Source organism: Bidens hawaiensis, unplaced genomic scaffold (genome assembly GCF_021521415.1).
Source record: "Bidens hawaiensis isolate Kalapana, Puna unplaced genomic scaffold, B.hawaiensis_p1.1 tig00003587_1, whole genome shotgun sequence".
Classification (NCBI taxonomy): domain Eukaryota; kingdom Viridiplantae; phylum Streptophyta; class Magnoliopsida; order Asterales; family Asteraceae; genus Bidens; species Bidens hawaiensis.
Genome location: NW_027491204.1, coordinates 2,465,346 through 2,480,118, shown reverse-complemented (window position 1 = coordinate 2,480,118; position 14,773 = coordinate 2,465,346).

The window sequence follows — 14,773 nt, the reverse complement described above, 5'->3', positions numbered from 1 at the left end:
TGTTATACAGTTAGCCGAGCCCAGTTAAAGAAATGAATTACTATAAATTCAGAAAGAAACAGGACCCATGTGAGTTTCTAGCCACTTTTCTCTGTTATGTTATTCGGGGCTGTGTGCATACTCTTATGTGTTAGTTAATACATTTACCTTAAGTGGTAAGTGTATGCTATATGAATGTCTGATGAAAGATACATGAATGATATTGAACGAATGTATAAAAGGTTAGGAGTATATATGTTGATGTTTATGAATATATATATATATATAAGTCTATAAGTCTCCATGCACGAACGAGGCTTCTTGCGGCATGCCTAACATCTTTGGATGCGTGATGACGAAGTCCGCTAACAGTCACTCCGATCTTCGATACTTCAAGAACCTTCATATACACCGCCATTTGCTTTAGCTTCAACAACAAGTCACACAAGATGATGCCTTCAGATACATTATACCCACTATCAAGAATGTCGGCTTAGATTCTTGAAACCTCTGCGATCGTTCTTGTTTCTTCTTGCGTTTCTTGAATGCGATCAAGCATGGCTTAACCATAATGAACTCCGAACCCATGAATGATTTTCAGAATTTCGAATCAGCGACAACTAGTATATATATTGACAGAGAGTTGAAGAGAATGAAAAGGTAGTTGCTTTGTTTTATGTTGTGACGGTGTGTGGAGATCGTTAATATATAATTAAGGAAACTGAGGGTTGCTTACAACTTACAAGTTGCTATATACTTGGACTCGAGATAAGATATTCGCATACAAATTAAATGGTATAATCATTTCCTAAATTAAGTTATTATAAATTTAAATGATATCACAATCTTGTTTAGTCACTCGTTAATTCTTAGTCGGTTCACTCAATAAGAATTGTTATACTCAACAAAGATACCAATACATTATGTTGCAATTTTTCTTCAATAAATTACCTTTAAAAAGATAGTAAGTGAGGTAGTTTTACACAAGATAGTATTTTTTTTACCCCTGTTATTAAAAACAAAAATAATAGTTACGTAAATAAAAAAAAATCTAAATTATAATTTGTAGATGGATATTCATGTTTGGTGCTGCAATCATGTGATTAATCTAATTATCTTTTAGAGCTTACTAATTTATGTTTACGATTTTTTGTCAATGCGACCGAATTCACATCCAAGTTATTGGCATCCTATTGAAGCATAGAAATAGATTCGTGTCTCCTACTTGCTCGAAGCATAATGAAGTGCCCCGATCATGAATTCTATGAAGTTTTTAAGACCTTAACTTTTGAGTGCATAATGAATGAAATGAATCTCCGGAGGAGAAAATCTCCCCCTCCCTTTCACCTAAAAATATCATTTTCTAGCGAATAATTTATTAATAAAAACAAAATAAGCATATCACAAAAGAAGAAAAAGAAATAATAATAACCTGGTCCTAATGCCCACCGTATATGTACCGAACGGTCTCACGGCGTTCTATACCCAGCTCACGTACCACTTTGATGGGCGAACAACCCAATCCTTGGATATCAAATTGTGTTTTTTTGGAACTGCAATTTCATTCAGGGTTCTTGGCAGGACTTAGACTGTTAAAATAATCTTTCAAGAATTTTATTTCTAACAATTGTAATCCATCATGTTCAAAACAGAGGTTTGAAGTTTAATAGTTTTTACTAAATCACCTCCCCTGTATGCCTTGTGTAAAATGTCCTAGGCCTCTTTCGAAGTTTTAGATGTGGAAATTCTTTCGAATACTATTTCGCTTGAAACATTATGTGTAGTGGTTTCTTGTATCTTTTCATGTTTTCCCCAATTATAATTGAGAAGGGCTATGGACGGTATTGAGTCTGTTGGTAATTCAAGGACTCCTACTATAGTCCATAATTCTTGTGATTCCAATAAAACTTTCATTTGTATATGCCAGTGGTAGTAATTTTAAGCCAATAATTTTAGAATTTGTGTTTGAATTCCACTAGAGGCCGTGATGATGTTGTTCTTCGTGTGTCAAATATTAATTAAGGTACAAAATTTCACCAAGAGATTGTGCGCCTTTCCCGAGTGATGAATTTCCATAAAAACCTTTGGACAATATAGATGATTAATGTATTGATTATATGAGTTCTTGATTCTGAAACCAATTTGATAGATAAATGGTAAAAATGATTATGATTTAGAGTGATTATTTGATCGTAAATGTGTTGGTAATTACTATTAGGGTTCCAACTTAGTATATATATTGAAGATGTATCTGGTTCAGTAGATATGAAGGCTCGGCGGAATAGATCCATTGGCCGACCATTTATTAAACCGTCGGATCGACTATTTTATAAACGGTTGGAGCCAAAACTAAATGGTCGGTTGTTTAAAATCTGGTCGGGCCCGACCGTTTAAGTGTATACGTGTCAAGATATGGTTGGTTAAAAAATGGAAGGGTGTCAGATAGATCTGCCGGATGTCAGGTCTATTATGGTGGATCATTCCGTTTAAAAACGACCATTTTTAGTATTATTTTGCTTGAGGGGTTGGGTTAGTCTATGAACTTGTATGGTCAAAGTGGCTATTTTGGTCTCTGCCGAACCATATTTGTTCTGGCCATCTATGTTTGGCTTGGAACTTAATTCAGCTTCTAGAGAGCATACTCTATGCAGAAAGGTCTTCGACTTTTAAATAATGTGTTTGAAGAATAAAACCTCCAAAATGCATAGTATATGCCTTTGTGAGCTACGCGTAAGCCAAAACATATTCCAAAGGAACACAAGAGTCATCTTTAGAATTAACCATCATATATATGCAGCAACAACCTTTAGATAATGCCTTGTATGAAGTCTTGATTCTTCTTTCCAAGTCCTACGTACCAGCCTAGGACAACCTCAACAACGGTAATAACATTAGTTGATCTTACCCGTATCAAGAAAATGGGTGTGGTCCACCAAGTGGCGCTATGGAACCATCTATATATATAACATGCTGAAGAAACACGGATCTACTCCCCATGACGGGTCTTAGATCCAATGAGTCCACGGGGTAGGGTATGGTTAACTGTCAATACGATATGAACACAATTCCTAAAGTCCAATGACGTGAACCTGCAAAACAGATATCGTGAGCTCGTTACGCGAAGGACAAGAGGGGGGTCTACCCGTAACCACCCTCCGGCGTGAGAATAAGTACAATTCTGATGGAGATAAAGTACTTAAGTAAATTGAGAGAGTATAGTGGGAGTGAATGCCTACCTCATGATGATTGAGAGGGTATTTATAGCCAAAGGGTGTGGGGAAGTGATTGGACCAGCTGTCCCTTTAGAAGATGCTCTCATAACCGCCTGGACACGTGTCCTCATATGATAGGTTCAGCCTATACGTTGCATGTGCATGTATAACAACATGGACACGCGTCTCTCTAATATTGGTTGATGGGGTAATATTGGCCATGTGCACGGTTATAACGACCTTGCCAGGTGTTTTTAGTTGATTAGCCAAGGGATCACGTATTGCTCAAGAAAGCATCTTGATAAATCTTCTAGAAGGTAATTGGTTGTTGACAGCTGTCCCGAAGCATTACCTCGTGGTCATTTACGAGGAAGAGTATTCTTTCTTGCGGATGACTTTTGAGGGTGCCAGGATGCTTCCGCATGTGCCATAAGGGTGTTTCTTCCTCAGATGATTTATGCGGATGGTTCATATGTTCCGCAGGTGACTTGTGACGTGCTCTTGGTTGACCCGCGGGTGTTACTTAATGGTATTTGGGTCTTTTTAGTACCATACCTCTATACACGCAATATCAAATTCCTTTCGTACATTACCAGTTTGCTCTATGATACAAGAATTTCCTTTCTCACAAATGTCAACAAATGCAATTCAGGCGATACTTAACAGTCTCAACAACCTTTAACCGGTTCCAATTCGCAGCACACTTTGTACTCAACAACATCCATTTTCACATTCACTATTGATCTACCAAGAGCTACTTGTATAAATGGCAAGAATGTATCCGACATTGATAATTCTAAATCACAACTGTTTTGCTCAAGAACAACGCAATAATAGAGGAATACAAAATGATGAGAACTAGTGATATTATTATCTTTCCGATATGATCACACCAACAAAATTAATGATCTTGATGAAAAAGACTAAATTCGACGAAGATGATAACTGGTATATAATGAAGATGTGAAAGATTAGTGATAGTTATGATATCCATTTCACACCCTTAGTCTCTATTGTTTATACAACAAGCTAACCCATGAAACAAAGCTGCAAGCACGAGCCCAAGATCGATTATGTCTTCCGTCATTAAGTTCACAAACTCTCCAATTACCATCCAAACACATATATGAACATAAAATAATAAAACACCATTAAACATCAAACATAAGATTGATAATTACATGCTACATTTTCAACATTTTGGTTTGGTTAATTCGGTATATAGCGACTCCATTTTGATAACTTTGACATATTAGGCTAAACTATTATTATTCTAGTTGTAACAGAAAGGTTATCCGGTTATCTTTTAACATTGTTAAACAAAGGTTTTGTCTTGTTTATTATTATGAGGTATATGGTACATAGTTAATAGCCCAAAGTCTGAAAGCTTTGGATTGAAGTCATTATCCAATAGTATGTTTGAAGATTTTAAATCACGATAGATTACTGGTGGATTTGCTTTGCAATGGAGATGCTCTAGGCCACGAGCCGCACCAATAGCAATTTTTAGTCTCGTGTTCCAATCCAGGGGTTCCTGATTAGGCTTTAGATCTGAAAATTAAACATATCATGCTAATAAGAAAATTGGTTAATTTCGGTTTTGTGTGTAATTAAAATCGAAAATATATTTTCATTTTTAAATTTGAATTTTGAGTAATTTAAAAGAATATAATAAAGAGTGTATCCGAGTTATTGGCAAAAAGTTATTATTTAGGTAAAAAAATTCAAGCCCAAACGACAAACCAAAACCGAAACTAAACAATCATCAAAATCTCAAAAACCGAAATTCGGGTTGAGTTCAAAACTGACCCATGCAACAATATTGCAGTGTTCAGAATCTTTGAAGATCTTTTTTTGTGACAAATACATCTAAGGGTTAACAAATTAGCACTTAAAATAGCCTAAAAAACATAATAAGAGATCAATGTATGAGTTGACATAATCTTTAAAGCCAACACTTCTATCTTATAAAAAACAAATTATTCTAACAGGATTAGTAATTAGTTCATATAACAATAATATTATTATGCACTTAAAAGAAATCAGCTATATACCAAAAAGATGATTTTCCAGGCTGCCACGCGACATGTACTCATAAACCAATAGTCTTTGATCTTCATGTGCACAATAACCTGCCAAAGCAACAAGGTTTGAATGTTGCAATAGACTCAACATAAGAACCTCCACTATGAACTCCCGGTCCCCTTGAAAACCATTAAGGTTGAGCTGCTTTGCCGCAACCATCTGTAAATCAAATTCAATAGTTAACTCCACAATCATATAAATAAAATGCTTATGATCATAGTTATAACAATACAACTTACTTTCCCTGAAACTAATTGGCCCTTGTAAACTCTTCCAAATCCACCTTCTCCAATCGGATTAGCATCCTTGAAATTTTGTGTTGCGACAACGAGCTCGTTAAGCGTAAAAGAATACGCCTCATGAGCCCGTTGATTACTAAACTGTTTCTCATCTATACACCAGCATAATATTGTATCAGTTCAAAGATCTGAAACAATAACCTAAACGTTGAGTTATGTGCTTATGAGTAGGGCTGTGCAAAAAAATGAACCTGAAATATCCGAATCCGAAAATTCTGATATCCGAATTTTTGGAGAAAAAATTGGATATATATATGAATTATCACTAGTATTTTTTAAAATTATTAAATAATAAACACTAATTAATTGAAAGTTCGGACATTTCAGATAAGTTTCGGATATTTCTAATAATTTTTGTTCATTTCAGTATCCAAAATGTATTTTTAAAAATTCTATAATATTTGTTTAAAAGTTTAATAAATAATAATAACTTTTTTTTTTCAATATTCGGATATCCGAGGCGATTCCAAATCCGAAATTTCAAATACAGATTCGAATAGTGACATCAACTATATGAAAAATTCGGATATCCTGTTTGAACCGCCCTACTTACCAGTAGTAACATCCTTTGGTATCATATTTGTCCTATTACCATCGCCTGTAGGTACAAGAAACATGAACAAACCAAATGAAAGCATAAAGTATATATAGCGTGTCAAGTGTAATGTATGATATAATTTTCAAACCTGTAACATCAACGTAACTTTTGACATCTTCGGAGACAAATTTTATGCAAGAAAAACAACCCATCTTCAACAACAAATAAAGGAGCTAAAAACAGACCTATTTATAATACTGTTTATGCGATAATATCCAGCTAGCTAATTAACACGGCATTGCCGAATTAAAACTAGATTACCAATTGCTACGGTATAGCAACACCTAATTGCTACGGTATAGCAACACCTAATTAAAACTAGATTACCAAAAAGTTATCCTCCCATTTTTGGGCTGATTACTAAGGATAACAACACCTAATTACAATATTACCCATTAATAAATCACGATCGGCCTTTTCATCTGCGGCTTCTTCATCTTCTTCATTAGCCTATTAGGTCAAGAACACTCATTAACACCCATAATCACGATCTCTTTCATCTGCGGCCTCTTTCATCTGCGATTTGGTACTTCGGTAAGTAAATTCAATTCAATTCGATCTCATTATTTGTTCGTTCAATCGAATCTAACCTGTCTTGTGCTCTTTACCCGTTTAACATATTCAATCAAGTTATTTAACGTAATTGTTCAAGTGCTATTTGACCCAATTAACCCAATTATTGTTTAATTGTTGCTGGTTAATATATATATTTGCTTTTAATTTATTATTTTTGAGATAATGTTGAACTCTTTAATGGTGAAATAGGTGAACTTTTTAATGCACTTAGATGTATTTTATTTGCTGCTGTTTTCTTTGTAATTGATAAATTTTTTATGAATTTTATTTGCTGCTGTTCAAATTTAAGAAATATATAAGGCTGCTCATATTTGTTTTTAAGGTATGCCTGACAATTTAAGGTGGATTTAAGGTAATTTATGATTTTGTTGCGTGATAGACCGTGATTGCTTTAGATAACTGTCATGTTTATCATAGTTTTGAACGATTTTAGGTGATTAAAACATTTTTTTACTTGTTTTTGTTGGTTATTTTATAATCTTATAATGGTTTACATAGAAATATGCTATACTGAAACAGGTTTTAATCTTGTTTTTATAATGTACGATAATGAGATTTGAAACTTTTTTTAAAACTTTTGATTAAATATGTTTTTTTTTGGAAACTGAGTTGAATTTTTTTGGAACTAGTTGGTTGCATTTCTTGTTAAAAGTAGTTGGTTATTTTTTTGAAGATGATTGCTTATTAAAATGTGTGTTTGTTTTTGGAGACGATTGCTTATTAAAATGTGTGTTTGTTTTTGGAGACGATTGCTTATTAAGGATGAGGGGTAAAATTATAAAAGTTTTATTTTCCTTTTCTTTTCATCCAGCTTAAGAACATTGTTATCCGTTCCTTTCCTCTAATTTCCTTCTAACTCAAGAACACACCTAATTAAAAAACATTTCCTTACATTCTCTTCCCTTTCTTATCCTTCTCTCTCATTTCCTTTTCTTTCCTTGGTTAAAAAACTCAAGAACAGGGCGTATATGTTTCCTACTTGTTTAGTTTCATCACACTTTCACGTAAAAATAAAATTGTAATAATCCTAATTATTAATTTGCCTAAATAATATAAGACAGAAAACCCTAAAAGTAACTAGCATATGAAATTCCAAGATAAAAAATGGTGAAGTTAAATATGAAAGAATGTTAGTTAGATGATAAAAGAAAAAAAATATTAAAAAGATATATCGCAAAACACATTTAGTTAAAACTAGTTTTGCACTCACTGTCTTGCATTAGAATGCATTTAGTTTGGCTAAGGGGTATATATTAATGGACAGTCCTCATTAGTTTTAGGTGGCAGTCACATGGTAACCCACTCATCACCGGCCTCATTGGAACCCCCCCTATCTCAAACCATTCTCAAACCATTCTCAAACCATTTAAGAAATATATAAGGCTGCTCATATTTGTTTTTAAGGTATGCCTGACAATTTAAGGTGGATTTAAGGTAATTTATGATTTTGTTGCGTGATAGACCGTGATTGCTTTAGATAACTGTCATGTTTATCATAGTTTTGAATGATTTTAGGTGATTAAAACGGTTTTTTACTTGTTTTTGTTAGTTATTTTATAATCTTATAATGGTTTACATAGAAATATGCTATACTGAAACAGGTTTTAATCTTGTTTTTATAATGTACGATAATGAGATTTGAAACTTTTTTTAAAACTTTTGATTAAATATGTTTTTTTTTGGAAACTAAGTTGAACTTTTTTGGAACTAGTTGGTTGCATTTCTTGTTAAAAGTAGTTGGTTATTTTTTTGAAGACGATTGCTTATTAAAATGTGTGTTTGTTTTTGGAGACGATTGCTTATTAAAATGTGTGTTTGTTTTTGGAGACGATTGCTTATTAAGGATGAGGGGTAAAATTATAAAAGTTTTATTTTCCTTTTCTTTTCATCCAGCTTAAGAATATTGTTATCCGTTCCTTTCCTCTAATTTCCTTCTAACTCAAGAACACACCTAATTAAAAAACATTTCCTTACATTCTCTTCCCTTTCTTATCCTTCTCTCTCCTTTCCTTTTCTTTCCTTGGTTAAAAAACTCAAGAACAGGGCGTATATGTTTCCTACTTGTTTAGTTTCATCACACTTTCACGTAAAAATAAAATTGTAATAATCCTAATTATTAATTTGCCTAAATAATATAAGACAGAAAACCCTAAAAGTAACTAGCATATGAAATTCCAAGATAAAAAATGGTGAAGTTAAATATGAAAGAATGTTAGTTAGATGATAAAAGAAAAAAATATTAAAAAGATATATCGCAAAACACATTTAGTTAAAACTAGTTTTGCACTCACTGTCTTGCATTAGAATGCATTTAGTTTGGCTAAGGGGTATATATTAATGGACAGTCCTCATTAGTCTTAGGTGGCAGTCACATGGTAACCCACTCATCACCGGCCTCATTGGAACCCCCCCTATACTAGTCACGCGTGGTCTGAGCCCACTAAGGACGATCAGTCGCGTCAGTAAAGAATGAAAGTGGGCCCCATTTGACCGTTGGGCAACGACTAAATTAAAAAAAGTTGATTTTATTATATTTTAAAAACCATTTTAAACAATTCCAACCTATCTCAAACCATTCTCAATCCATTTCTACATATTTTAACCAAAACCATATCAAAATGAATGATTCTTCTTCGTCCGACGATAATGATTTTTTTCTACATGCAATGGAGTTTACGATCGAACATGTTTTATTTGGTGACAACAAAACATCGCCTCGTCTCACAAGAAAAGCTCGGTTGAATCGAAATCGTATAGGCGCACACGACCGTTTGGTAGCCGACTACTTTGCCACAAACGCAAATTATACATGCGAAGATTTTAGGAGGTACTTCCGAATGAGTAAACGCCTATTTCAAAGAATAGACGCGATATAGTGACAACGGATACATGGTTTGAGTTACGTTCGAATGCGAGAGGGAGAAGAGGTTTTACTCCACTACAAAAGTGCACTGCAGCAATCCGGCATATGCCATACGACATAGTTCATGATGCTTTGGACGAGTATCTTCAAATGTCCGAAAGAACGGTACACGATAGTGTTTATAAGTTTACCCAAAATATTATTAAGATATAGCAAAAAAATTTACGTAACCCTACTTGGAGTAATATTCAAAAATTATATGAATGCCATGAAACAAAACATGGATTTCCTAGGATGTGATATAGTGTTTATAAGTTTACCAAAAATATTATTGTGTTTTGTAGGTTCCGGGAGTTGATCGTGATTGAAAAGGGCGAAAAACGAGTCAAAACGAGAAGCCGGAACACGTCAAGAAGGAACCGGAAGGAGAACCGGTCGGACCAAGCTGGTCAAACCGCCCCTCTTATTGCACGCCGCGCCGCGCGACCAGGGGGGCCAGACCTGGCCGCGCGACGCCTAGACCTCATATTTCCAGAAAATTACTCGTTTTTGTTCAGTATTGGGCCTGTTTCAGTATATAAACATCCATAACCTTAACCTGAACAATATCCTATAGCCACCAGTCGAATTTGAAGTTTACTTGAGATATTATTCGAGATTCTTGGCGGTTTTGAAGGCAAGAGAGCATCCAGTGAAGAGTTAGACATTCACGAGTGAAGATTACGGGTTTTATCACCTTTGATTTTCCGTTTTTCAACATTTCATCATGTTTTTCTTAATTATTCTACTACTATGTTTGATTTGGATTACATGATGCAAGGATAAAATTATTAAACTACCTAGGTCATGATGAACCTTTGTTTGGTTGAATTTTGATTGAGATTATGTTCGTTATGGATTTTATGTTTTTGAGTAAATCTTGAGTTTGATTTAATTGATGCGTATGATTACTTGGTTTTATTTGCTTAAATTTATTGTTTCACATCACCCTTGTTGATTGTTTCATAGGATAGGGTTCTGTTAGGTCATTTATAGTGTGTTCTTGACTAGTTTGTGATTGAATTCTGATGTTCTGTGAGCGGTGCGTTAAAATATATTATGGATTGGAGATTTAGCTTTGCACAAGATCGTGTTTTAAATTTATAAAAGTGATTTTTACTAAAACTAAACACACACAAAATAAGCAAGTGTACCTATCATATATGTAGATAGTACAGGTAAGAACCAAGTTCGATCCGTGAACACAAATGGTTCAAATAATGAATCTTCGTCTTAATGTAATCGGAGAGTTTTAATCATTTTAGTTTGATTTTTGAACTTTTCATAAAATATAGATACTTATATATAATATATAGGTGACAAGAAGAGAAGTTCTAAATGAGTAGTTCAATTATATGAAGGTTACCATCTAAGATTAAGAATCCACTCCATTGTTCCTTGATGATTATTAAATAAAAATATGATAAACTTGCCCTAATAATATATGATAAACTATATTCCTCATTTTTGAGTGAGCATATTCTATGACATAATAGAAAATAACATGCATATTTTCAAGTGCATCATATGCTTAATAGAATGCTATCACGAGAATATCAATTTAAGTAGACAAGCAGTTGGTAAAGTAGAACGATTCAGATTGATTTCGATTTCTCAAATACCAATCCTAACAACTTCGAGTGGTTGTAATTAACTCACGCAGCCTCCCCTTGGTTGATTAGATAAGGTTATAGTTACACAATGAACATATGATTTCTTTAACTAGCATGATAACCTAAGCAATCGTGCTAACAATGTTATTTTAGAATTATCAAAACTAGAGAAATATATCATAACCTATATCTCATCTTTTAAGTACAACATAGGGATCCATGTTTTATCTTAAATAAGTTACCAAAGTATTCTTTTTACCATTTCTAGTTTCCAAGAACATGAGTGATCATGAATGATTGTTAGTCATCAACCTTAATGTATTGAGTTAAAGTGATAAAACATTTCTTCATCAATGGATAATTGCAAAATAACCATGTACTTTACCAAAATAAAACACATGTTTCACATAATCAACAAGTAAAACAAAGCTTCTTCATATATTTTAGATGGTAAATGGAGTTTAGCTTATAATGAGCATTGTTATGAACATTAAAAGAGATGATGATAACAAACACATGATTAAACTAGAACAATCTAACCAAATGTGGATGAATCTCCCTTCTTAATGATGATGTTGATGAAGATGGATGATGATGGTAACCTCCAAGCCTTCAAACTCTTCACAAGATCTTCAATATGAGTGTAATGTGTGTGTTTATAAGAGAAACTCATATAGAGATTTTTTTCAAGAAAACGTCATTAATGCAACATTCTCCTCTATTTATAGGAAGTCTGAGGAAGTAGGCACGAACCCGTGTCCCTAGAGGCACGGTCCCGTGTCCAGGTGTCCAGTTGCATTAAATACTGTCAGATCGTACATGATGACTCACCACGAGGGCGTGCTTCCTGAGGCACGGCCCCATGCTTTTTAGTGACATGTGCTAATTGTTTTTGTCTTATTTGAAAGGTGACCACGGCCCCATGGTTGCTTAAGCACAACCCCGTGTTTCTTTGTCCAGTGTTTGTCTTTTCTTGTGTTCAAAAGCACGTGGGCGTGGTTCTTGAAGCACGAGGGCGTGGTTGAGGTTTTTCTTGCGTTTTCTTTCGTTTTTCTTCGTCTTTTCACTTGTTTCTTTGTTTAAGGCTTGGGTTTACCAGAAATTGCATTTTAATGTGATACGTAGCCTTTTGAGCTATATTATTTGATAGAAGTTGCAGTTTTTAGAGATTATTTGATGCTAAAAAATGTATAATTTTATGTACATCAAACATCTCCACACTTGAACCTTGCTTGTCCTCAAGCAAGCTATTTATAAATTTTCTTTAAAAATCGCAAGTTAGGACCATAGCTTCAAATATCCCCAAAAGAGTTCTAAGAAAATGTGAACAAGATAACGAACCTTAAATCATAGGAATATATGTGGTGATATATAAAAAAGTGATTTGTTTTTATGAGCTTCTGTTTATGCAAAACGTCAAGTTCTCACAATGTTCACTCACACTCGGTTTGTATATTTGATCGTACCTGTGATGAATGTATGTGAACACTTTTAGTCAAAATGTGACCTGTGATAAATAAGCTTGTAACAAGTTCAAATCTCCTCCTTTATGAAGGGTTGCATAGATCAGAAGGTAATATGGGTCGATTTTGTCTAAATAGGGATTGGTATTTGTCGGTTCAGGGTTTTAGGTTAATGAGGATGGTAGATACAACTTCTGCTGATTGTCGGGAATCTTAAGATGTCTTCAATGGTCAGCTTCTTTTCTCCTGTTTATGTGAATTGTTTTCACCAACCTAGTGACTCTTTTAAGGTCAGATTGTCAAGACCAGTTTTGTCGAGGATGTGAATCAGTTCTTCCTCAATCCTGCTCTGAACATAACTCCCAACTCTAATGGATCGTTCGGCTTTGAGCCTAATAGCCCCCACCCTCATTAGTTCGGTATATTTATGTTGAGCTGAGCTTGAATTTTCCTAAATCTTCCTTCGTGGGACCAGTTTCCGCACCTAAGCATCGTTCATATTTTTTTGCTCTTCTTTTTATTGCGCTTTTGGATACTCCACAAAATGGTGGCCTTTGTTCGTCTTGGCGCCACTTTTCCTCACCTCATTGCTAAAGAGTAAAATTCTCTCCCTAAGTTCTGGAGACAACCTAGGGTTTGCAAAATTTATGCAGCAAAGGAAATTGAAATCGGATGAATGCATTTCTAGTTCTTTAGGGTCTGCAGGTAAAAGACTAGTGTTGTAGTTTTCCGATGAGAGGGATAAAGCGGTAAGGTTTTGGTTTAGGGTTTTTGGATTTTGTAATTTAAAGAATGGTTTGAGGGGTTTGTAACAATATTACCTTCTTTCTTATACAACGTTTCGTGCGGTCTTGAAATGAATAAATGTGACAAGTTTTAAATCATACGAAACATATGACTAACTCAATGCTTCCGAAAAATATTTATATGGCAAGAGGTTTATCTCACAGTAACGGAGGAATTGGGTATAAAGGTCATATTTTGCATAAAATTTTTCTCAATATTACAAAACTTCTTTTTACTTTTTCACTTTTTTGGTTATAATAGATTTTTAGTTTGGTTATTTGCAAAAAATTTTCCTTGACTTTCTTTTGGTTTGATTATGAAAAATAGTTTTTGTTTGCTACAAAAATTTTGTTTAATAGAGAATTTTATAATTAGTTGAGCAAGCAGTTGGTCAAGTAATTCCCCTCCCCACACTTGAATCTCACATTGTCCTCAATGTGAAAAAATATATAAAAGTTTATAATCATATAGATGAAGTATGGTGGGTAAAATGAAGAGGTCCTTCCCTACGAGCTAACGAAATTTCGACAGAGCGTCCCCTGTTTTTCATCCGTTTTCCTGTTTTGTATCTAAATAAAATAATAACGGCAAACAACCACGAACAACTAAGCAATATACTACTGAAAATTGGGTATGGAATCATCCATACCCTGCCCAAACGGGCTAAATAAGTACCTACTGTAATGTCTTGGCACCCACGGCCATAAAAAGTATCCAACTAAACAAACAAACAAACGACGGAATGTAAATTGTTTAAACAAGCATGATATTAATGTCAATAAAGTACTACCACCCAAACCCATACCCATACCAGACCTACCAGTGTCGCTGCTCGTCAGTTACCCGTGTCCGGGTCGAAGGGTCCCCACTGCCTGTCCATGCGAGCACTCAACCGGTTGATTTCTCTCCTCGTCTCTGCATAATCTACGACTCTCTGTGCGTTTGAGTCCACAATCTGTCCTGATAACATGTCTAATTAGGCGGTAGTGTTAGCATGGAACTGGTCAATTAGCCCGTATAGGCCCTCAAATGAGTACTGGCTATGGTATGACGATCTGGGGCCGGCTCCTGATGATGATGGGCCCCTCTGCTGGTGGTAAGTGCGGCGGCGGGTCTGTCGGGGTGGTGATCCTCCTCTCCTCTCGGGTATGTCCTGGATCATCATCTCAGCCGAGTCCTCAGGATCCCAAATCTGGTTCAAGGCATCCTGAAATCTCCACATTTCCGGGTTTCGGCTGACCTGTTGGACCATTTGCATGC